Source organism: Condylura cristata, unplaced genomic scaffold (genome assembly GCF_000260355.1).
Source record: "Condylura cristata isolate star-nosed mole 26May11 unplaced genomic scaffold, ConCri1.0 scaffold00041, whole genome shotgun sequence".
NCBI classification, from domain to species: domain Eukaryota; kingdom Metazoa; phylum Chordata; class Mammalia; order Eulipotyphla; family Talpidae; genus Condylura; species Condylura cristata.
In genome coordinates, this window is record NW_004567142.1 from 677,300 (window position 1) to 684,796 (window position 7,497).

The following is a 7,497-nucleotide window of genomic DNA, read 5'->3' on the forward strand; positions in this document are numbered from 1 at the left end:
GAGGAAAGGTAGATGATGCCAGGAATATTGTGATGGAGAGAGAGACCAAGAACCAGAGAAAGAGAAAAGAGACCTTCAGAGGAACAGAACCAGTGTGAGATCAAAATGGAAGTGTGGGCGGGAGGAGAGGGAGAAGGAGAGACAAGGTGAGAGAAGCACAGAAACAGATAGAGACACCAAGTATGAAGACACAGACACAAAAGGAAAGTCAAATAAACAGAGAGGGAAATACAATCAGAAAGAAAAGAAATAAGACTGAAAAAATTATTTCAGTGAGAGTATTTAGAGATTAACGGTTGGCCAAGGAAGACAACAGAGAACTCAGAGTTCCTTCATCTCTCTCCTCCTCCCTTCCTCGTCTCCCCTCATTTCCTCCCTGCTGTTCGTGCCATAACTCAGAGGAAGAAGTACAAATGGACAAAATATCAGAGATGGACTGGGAGACAGAGCACAAAAACAGAGAACAGACAGAGACAAACCAGGGCAAAGTGAGATGGCAAGAGTGTGGTCGGTGCCACAGGATGTGTCTGAAAAGGAAGCCGGATTGCTCTGTGCCAGGCACATGCCCCTCTCTGGGGCCAAATAATGCGATAATGCTGCCAGGGATGTGTTTGAGTTAGTTTTTTGTCATGTTGTGCCAGGCACTGAACCGTGTGCTTGACAGTAGGGTGTCTTCAAATTAGAACAGCCTTCTTCCAAAGCAGGACATGTGGCGAGAGTTGACTGAGCTCACCTATAGTCTTGTGGGCGATTTACAGGAATTCTGTGAATCAGTATAAACTTGTGGGCTGTGCCTACTTGAGGAAAAAGCATTCAGATGTTTTATACACAAACTCAGGTGACTATTTCAGACACCAGGATGCCCTTGTACTCACAGTGATAAAGTCTGTCCACGCACATGACTGTCCAGCTGGGTGTGGCTGTTCACACAAGTTCTGCCCAGTGAGATGTGAGCAGAAGTGATGTTGCTATTTCGACCTTACAGGGAGCAGGTGGGTTTTCCTCCAGAAGATTCCCCCTCTCCTGCTGGCTGGAGTGGGTGCAGGGATGGAGGGCGGCCATTTAGGAAGGAAGAATTAGGGGAGAAAGGGAGATCTTTGACTCTTCTGGTCTGGTCTGTCTTGGTGAGCCATTCAGTGAAACAGCGTTAAACTTTTATGTTGTTTCAGTCCATTAAGCTGTTTTAGGGGCCTTTGTTACAGTAGTCAGTCTATAGCCCAGAACACAGCTTCTTCAGAAAAAGAATGCTCGGGAATCGGTGAGTAGGTACGGTTGGCTCAGCTCCAGACCCTGCCTACTTTCTTGGGTTGTTTGTGACACCACCCTGCATTTCTTTGAGAATTGCTTCAGTGCTCTCAGCTTGAGTTTATTTACTGAAAATGGGAGTGTGATCTCTTGCCTTTGTTGGAAAATTAGCTATGCTCTGAACATTTTTCTGTAAGTCTGTTTTTGGTGAAAAGCGCTGACAGTTCTGGCTCAGTTCTAACCTCAGCATGGCTAGGTCCTGGCTTGCGTGGCTCTGGAACTGTTTCCACCATCACTTGTTCAGTGAAGGATGTGGCTCTCCAGTCTTCTAAGCCTCCTCCGTTGCAGCGTGAGTTTTGGTTGTGTGAAAATCAAAAGTGCTGAAGAGAGCCTCTGCCCAAATAGAGCCCTATCCCAGTGGTTTTGCATGCAGCCAGGTTAAGAGCGTGGTGAAGTACTCATCTGTGACCTCACTGGTCTCAGCCTCAGGTACTTCTGATGTCAAATGAAGATTATCAAGCCTGCCTTTTGGCTACGCGAGAACTAAGGAAGTGAAACCTGTTAAACACCACGCATTGAACAAGTAAGATCCACTGGCGTTATTTTTGAGTGGCTAATGTTGAAGGCGCACACACATGAGGGGAACCCTCTGTCTGGCACCAGCTGTGCCACCAGTTTACCCTGTGACAAAGAGCATGTTCCTCCCCAGGGCCGTAGCTTTCCGGCTCTGTAAGTGGAAAGTTAGGGCTAGATCTGTGGTTCTTATCCATTGTTGAGGGATTATAAACCTTGTTAAAATCTGATGAAAGTTTTATATTTACCTTAGTAGAAAATTTCCATATGCATACAATTTTGCCTGCGATTTGAGAACATGTTATAACTACCCCACCAAGCCCACTCATGACTTCTTGTTACAGAGATGCTCCTCTCTTTGGGTTGTGTCTGGTCTTTCTCCTTCTGACTTACTTTACTTAGCACCTCCCCTCCAGTTTCATCTTTGTTGTCACAAATGACAAGAATCTGCTTTTTTATAGCTGAGTAGTATTCCACTGCGTAAATGTACCACCTCTTCTTATCTGTCCTTGGCAATTAGGTTTTTTCCCATACTTGGCTAAGTCAGTAATGCTACAGTGAACATAGGAGTGGCTAGATCCCTTCGAATTCATTTTTTGCATTCTTCAGATAAATTCAAGGACTGCAATTGCTGGATCTACAGTAGATCTATTTTAATATTTTAGGAGGCTCCATACTGTTTTCCAACAGTGTACAGAGGCCCTTTCTCCATACCCATGCCAGCTCCTGTGGCTGCTGGCATTCCTCACCTAGATGGAGCACACACTGGTGTGCCTGGACTAGCCTACCTATAGGGCATGGGGAAATGCAGTCCTCTTGTGTGTCCAGGAGGAAGGCACGGCCAGTCTCTGCCACACACCCCACCCCTTTTACTATTCTGATAGGAAGACAAATAACAATTCATTTTTCATTCATTTTGGAAGTCAAGCTGTGCTTTACTGAATGGGATGCTTCTCCCAAGCTGCATGGATATTCTGTTTAGTGGATTTTACAAATACATTAAAGGGGTTCACAGACGTCTCTAATCCTAGCCATTATTTGGGTTCAGATTTCTTGGGCAAGGGGGATTTTAATGTCCTTTCTTGAGAAGAGCCGCCCCATCTGGGGAGATATAGGAACACCCAGCAGGGACCTTCCAGAGGAGCCCAACATGCCCCCAGTCTGATAGGACCCCTGCCATGGGATCTGAAGCTTCTCCCCATTTTAGTTCCTAGAGCTGCCTTGACAAAACCCCATAAATTGGTTGGCTGAAAACTAAGGAAATGTGCCTCAGTTCTGGAGGCAAGAACTCCAACATGAAGGGCATAGCAAGGCCACGCTCCTCTGAAGGCCCTGGAGAAGAGGGTGATTGCCTCACTCTCCAGGCTTCAGTTCTTGTCCCAGAACTGGCCGTCCTTGGCATCTCTCAGCTCAGAACACACCACGTCTGTGCCCCGTACCACGTCTCTCCCTCCATGTCTGTGCTTGGCTTCACCCTTTTAGTTTTCCTTTCTCAGAAGAGCATGGATTATTAGATTAGGGCCCAGCCTAGCCCAGTAGCACCATGTCTTAAGTAACTGCATCTGCAAGGGCCCTGTTGCCAGCTAGGGTTGTGTCGTGAGGGTCTGGGTGGCAGCTATTTGGGGAGTAGTACTGTTCAAACCCCGCACGCTATCGTGTCTCTCCTCTCACCTTTTAGTGGACCCCATACCTCTCACGGGAAGCCCGCCTCCTCCCGAATCTGCTCCTTTTCCCCAACCTCAAGTCTTGCAGAATATCCAAGCAGGGGCAGAGGGAGGCCCAATGCTCCCTGTTGAGCAGAGTCACACTTGCCAGCCCTTCACAGCCTACTTTTTCCTCTTCAGTCTCACATGTCAGGGCTGGGGACTCAGGAGGAGTTGTCCTTTCCAGGTGCTGCCTCCTCTGCTTCTGTGCTCAGCCTCACGGCAAGTATCTGTGGAAGGAGGGGTGGGAGCCCTGGTCCCTCGGTCAGACCCTCCTGAGCCTCCTTGTACCTCTTTCTACCCCTCACTGGTTGGAGTGGAAGTGGCTGCCTGGGGATCAGGGAGGATGCCCAGAAGAGGGGTGACAGTTCAGGTGGGCACTCGGGAGGGAGCATGTGTGTTGGAATAAGGCTGCACGTGGGTGATGGCAGCGAGCACTGTCTGGGGAGTCTGGAATTGCATGGAAGCCATTTCTGAGCCTTCTTCCCATCAGGACCAAAGGCAGTGCTCCTTTCCTCCTTCCCTCTTTTCCTCTCAAGTTGCACAAGGAGACCAGACACCAACCCCTGTCTGAGGGGATGGGAAATGCAGAATTATTCTGGGGAGTCTTGTTCCAGCTCAGAGTTAGAGCTCCTCTTGCCGTGAGTGGAGGGGAGCCAGAGCAGTGTCTGGCTCTGGGTTGAGGGAGTCTGAAGCAGAGCGGCCTGCACAGCGCAGGCTCGTGGCTACGGACACATTTGTCACAAGGCGAGTCTGGGGCAGGGAGTGTGGGCGCTGGCAGAGCACCTCTTGCCGCTCTTGTTCATGTGCTTCTGGATGGGAGAGATCACCAGGACACACACGTGGCAGACAGGAAGAGGGTAAAGATTTCTCAGATCCCCTGTAACCAGGAAGCAGGAACAGCTCTTGGCCATGGGCGCTGCACAAAGATCCTGGGTTTCAGCTTCTTTAGTAAACTGAATCCTCCTGGATTAAATTCGTGGGGGTTGGAGTCCACGTGGGTGCTTGTCATGGCTGTGGGCTTTATGTAATTTCTACTCTCCTCTGAGCTCTCATCAGGTGGGAGCTCACAAGGCCGTTCTCTCAGCTTCACCTCTTCAGCCCTTCTCCACTTAGGCCCTCACCCCTCTTTTGCCCTTGGTGAGCACATTCAAGGTCATGGAACCCTCTGGGGTCCCAGAGAACCAGGTTCAAGTCGTGCCCTTGCTACTTTGTGGGTTGTGTGTGATCTTGAGATCTTGAGAATGAGACACCTACTTTCTTGGAACCTTGGTTTCCATTTTTGTAAAATGGCAATAGCAAGGGTGGCATGCGCTGCCCCAGCAGCTGGCTGGTGCTTTGGGCGCTTGTCCAGCTCCGGTGAGGCGCCATCAGTATCGTGGGGCCGGTGACTGCGCAGGAAGATGCCGACTGCCAGCGGCGCTCGCCTCTTGCCAGCCGACGCGCTCATCTGACCATCTCCTTTAGTGTGCCAAGATGGAGACTGGCCAGAAACCACGGGGCTCTCAAGGGTGAGGCGTTAGACCCAACCGCCAGCCCGCCTCTCCAAGAACTGGTGCGCTGCGCCCCTTGCGGCTCTTCCTGGGCATCGTAAGAGGGGGAGGGGAAGGCCCAAGGATGGGACTGGCTGGTGTGTATCAGGGAAGGGATCACAGGAGTTCCCTGAGCTGGGAAGGTGAGCCCTAGCCCAAATGTCGGGGTTGGAGGGTCCCTTGCTCCCTATCTTTGTCTAGTCAGCGACTCCAGAATTTTCAAGGGTGTCATGGTGGCTGAGCGTCCCTAGCAGGGAGGTAGACAGTAAAGTGCTTTCTCCCTCCCTGAAGCCCCAAGCCACTGGGGTGGGCTGTGGGGTGGGAGAAGGCTGGGCATCCCTGCCACTGACCTCAGAGATCAGAGCTTTTGCTTTCTGGGATGAGGTGTCCTTGCCTTCAGGCAGCTGAACCAGATGGTCACACATGTACTGATCATATCTCGAGTCTCTTTCTTTGCACCTTTTGGAGGAGTTGGGGAGATCCTCGGTGTCTGACCATCTCCTGGGGGAGCTCCCCTGCCTAAGCCCCCTATGGTCCCACAGTTTCTTCTGGGGGGCAGTTATCTGATCTCTCCCCCAGTCTGGAACCAGGAGCCAGGAGGGACATCTGTGAGGCCAGGATGGTGGATTGAAGAAAAACAAAGAAGATAAGAAGGGTGAGAAGGAAGAAAATGTTCCCTCCTGGCCTCCTCATTCCTCACCCTTTGTATTCATAACAATTACCTAATCAGCTCCATCTTCCTCTGTCTGGGCAGCAAACCAGAAAGGGAGGTGTCTGGACCAAGAGCGTATGTAACTAAGAAAAGCGAGAGACATGGACATTGGGGTGACAGAAAGGAGGGTCAACGGGATGCAGAGTGTGAGAAAGAGCCAGGCAGAGACACAAAGAGAATGTCAGGGAGCCAGAAAAGGAGAGAAAGGGAGAAAGGGAGGAAGGTAGGAGAAGGAAGGGTGGGGGGAGAGGAGGGAGGAGTGATGAGCCGGGGGCCCAGAGCATCAGGGAGAAAAAGGAAGGGGTGGAACTAGCAGAATGCCAGGTGTGGGGGGGGGCCCTTGGAGAGGCGGTGAAAGGAGAACCCCAGCTTCAGAGGAGACAGCCAGCGAAACACAGAGCCACCAAGGCCAAAGGTCAGAGGGACAGATGCCAACAGAGAAAAGTAGCCACAACCCCTGCTGGACACAGGCCTGAGGCAGAGGCGGAGCGCACAGCGGGGCCCCACCAGAGGCAGGTGATGTGGCCTAGTCTTGCCAGCTTGGCCTGCCAAGCCTCGGATGAGTGACCAGCACTCAGGGGTTTTCTAGGCATGTCTGTGGTGCCAGGCCCTGCCAACCTTGACCCTCTTACTCTCAACCTCCCGTTGATGACGATCACAGCAAAAATCCTAGCGCCATGCTGGGCGGCAGGTGTGAGCAGTGTACTCCGTGCGAATTTTGCCTAAGCCCCACAGCACGTCTGTTATTATCTCCGTCTGAGAGAGGAGCTGGGAGATTTTGGGGACGTGGTCCCCCTAATTTAGACATATGAGTGTTCCCAGCCTGGAGTCCAGACTGATAGGAGGAGCTTATGAGCACCCGGATGATCCACAACACAGAGGCTCCTGGCACCCACCTAGGGAAATGGCTCAGGGCTTTTGGACCTTTGGAAGGTCCACATCTTCCTTACTCCACACAGTTAGGAACCCCGCTGGGTCCTGGGCACTGTTCTGGGGGTGAGGGGTATTTACGGGCACCGGAGTGAACTGAAGCCACAGCAGTGAATAAATGGGCACCACCCCTGCCCTCAGAGTTGTCACTGGAAGAGTGACACTGTCACTCTCAGCACCGTATGTACTTGTTCCTGGGGCCTGTCCAGCTCACTCTCCCCTCAGGCCTGTGTCCTTGCTGTTCCCTCCGTTAGGAACACTTGTCCCCACACTTGCCTGTGGCTGACTCTCAGAATCACCTCCTCAAGGGAACCCTCCATGACCACCCATTCTAAAGCATCTCCATCAGTCAGCTTCCTTTTCTTAGCATTTATGTAACTGCGCTTAACTCATTCACTCAGTGCTGTGGTGTTTGTAGCTTGTCTCTCCTGCTAGAAACGCCACAGGGTGAGGGGGGTGTCCCAGGCCTGCATTATTATGCAGTGTGTGTGTGTGCACAAAGCCTCTGAGTTTCTTGTATGGAAATAACACTGGTTTCTAACAAGGTACACAGCCCTTTAGATCCACCTGTGTGGACTCGACGGTGCCTCTCCCCTGAATTCTGGTTTCTTTCTGTCACGTGCCACTGCACCCCCTCTCCTGTTGTGCCTGCCCCTTCCCACTTCCCTCCTGGTACCTGACACTCTGCTCTTACTGTCTAAGGCTTGGCTTTGTTTTGTTTTATTCCATTCTTTTGCGTGTGTCGCTCCTTACCCAGCTTGTGAGTGAAACCAGTGTTTGTCTTCTTCTGACTGATTTCACT